The sequence below is a fragment of the Limulus polyphemus genome, unplaced genomic scaffold (genome assembly GCF_000517525.1).
Source record: "Limulus polyphemus unplaced genomic scaffold, Limulus_polyphemus-2.1.2 Scaffold5891, whole genome shotgun sequence".
Taxonomy (NCBI): domain Eukaryota; kingdom Metazoa; phylum Arthropoda; class Merostomata; order Xiphosura; family Limulidae; genus Limulus; species Limulus polyphemus.
The window spans coordinates 23,252-25,399 of NW_013671501.1; the positions used below are offsets into that span (position 1 = coordinate 23,252).

The 2,148-nt window shown below is 30.2% G+C and overlaps 1 long non-coding RNA gene across 1 annotated transcript in view; it reads right to left on the reverse strand.

The window, feature by feature from the left end:
* The window catches only part of LOC111089323, a 10,029-nt gene extending 8,371 nt beyond the window's left edge, over window positions 1–1,658 (reverse strand). The window contains exon 1 of the long non-coding RNA XR_002613590.1: window positions 1,357–1,658. This is a non-coding gene — a long non-coding RNA (uncharacterized LOC111089323). The remainder of the gene's footprint in view (window positions 1–1,356) is intronic.
* Window positions 1,659–2,148: the final 490 nt, after the last annotated feature.

Consider the following 2,148-nt stretch of genomic DNA (forward strand, 5'->3'; position numbering starts at 1 on the left):
AAATAAAACACTAAGTTGAATTTGATGTTTTGAGCCAAGAATACACCTCAGAAATCCTTAAAGAACCAATATATAACACTAAGTTCAATTTGATGTTTTGAGCCAAGAATACACCTCAGAAATCCTTAAAGAACCAATATATAACACTAAGTTCAATTTGATGTTTTGAGCCAAGAATACACCTCAGAAATCCTTAAAGAACCAATACATAACACTAAGTTGAATTTGATGTTTTGAGCCAAGAATACACCTCAAAAATCCTTAAAGAACCAATATATAAAACACTAAGTTGAATTTGATGTTTTGAGCCAAGAATACACCTCAAAAATCCTTAAAGAACCAATATATAAAACACTAAGTTGAATTTGATGTTTTGAGCCAAGAATACACCTCAGAAATCCTTAAAGAACCAATATATAACACTAAGTTGAATTTGATGTTTTGAGCCAAGATACTTCCATAATTCTTCCTTAACTTTAATTTGTATTTTAATAAAACTATATTTTACCAGAGGTTTTCACATTCTTGCTGACATTAAATTTCATAATACATTTCTCTAAATTCATTTACTTTCAAATAGGCTATTGCTGGAAAGCAAAAAACATTAGTTAAAATACAATAATTTCCAACTACCTTGATTTAAACTAACAAACATCCCAAGTTTCAATAGCAATTTTCTTTTTCAGATTAACTCCCCAATGTTTCTCTCTCGAAATGTCCTAATTTTTAGGATATAACCTTTCCAAAAACACTCTTATTAAGTCTACATTTGGTTTCAATAAAACATCAAAAGTCATTTCTCTTGAGTGCTCTTCCAGAACCAAATGTTGATTCATGAACCTTACCCTCTCAGTACAAGCATCTATCTCTGGAGAATTGTTCATGTGTCAAATGAGAAAACAAAACCAACAGCCCCATACAAATAAGACAGGCACAATTCAGTAAAAACTTAAAGGCTCTAATCTGTCACAACAAGTCATATCATTCCAAAATAGTTTACAAATTAATAAATATAATAGAAAAATAAGCTCATTAAAGGACAAGAAAACTTTATCAGCCTAAATCTTATAAAGAGCACTATTATTTGACAAGCACTGAAGCAGTGTTTGTTTCTCTGGAGTTAAGGGCAAATTTAGGAGTAGTGTAAAAAGTTACGAAGGTTGCAAAATTTAAATTGCCTCTACCCTAACTGCAAATTCTGGACCAACTCTACGTTGTTTCAAGGCTTAAGAGGTAGCGGATGAAGTAAATTTTACTTAAACTAAGTTAAACTTAAATTAGTTTTAGGAAAGGCTTTATAATTATTTGGATATTAAAGCTGATATTGAGTTACTCAAAGTTAAGGTAGCTACTTACCCATCATTACTAAAAATTGGAATGAGTTGATGTCTTATTCTTACAGTTAACTAAAACGCATGAGTAGAACTTAGAAGGCACGAGGTCAACAACACATCCAAAAGTCAAAATAAATCGTACTATAGCCTATACAGCCTAGACGTATGGTATAGCCTATAGGTTACTGGTAGTCAAATACGAATTTTATTTTGATTCATTTCTTCAACTTAAAGATATATTAAGACACGACACTTTCCATTTGTTGCACGAACAAAATTCAATTTCAAGATTATAATTGACAGGCGAAACATACTAGGTATAACTAACATCACGAGTTTATCAAAACTCAAGGGTCACACTAAACGCCGAAATCGAACTTGGAAATCAAAAACGAAATATGTGTGAAAAATATAAAATCGGTGTAAGTTAATTTACATACAATTTTTAAGTAAACTAACTTACTTAGATTTGTATTACAAGTAGTAGATAATTGAATCTAATGTAGTAATATTTTATTTATTTTGGCACAGAAAAGGAGATGTTTATAACCATAATAACTTATTTAATGGTTAAATAATTAAACGTGTCTATTCTTAATATATTTCTTGCTTACTGAAAAATATTTCATTTTTAGGCTCCTTATTTATTTTTTGGTCCTTTTCAGTTTTTAATCTAATCAAAAATTGATGAACATGGCGAGTTCCGGTTTAACGCTAACGTAAGATCTTTTGACATGTTCTTGAAAAGGTTACTGCTTGGGTAGATATAGTGTATTGGGTTTTCAGAAAACATTTGACAAGGTGCCACATAAAA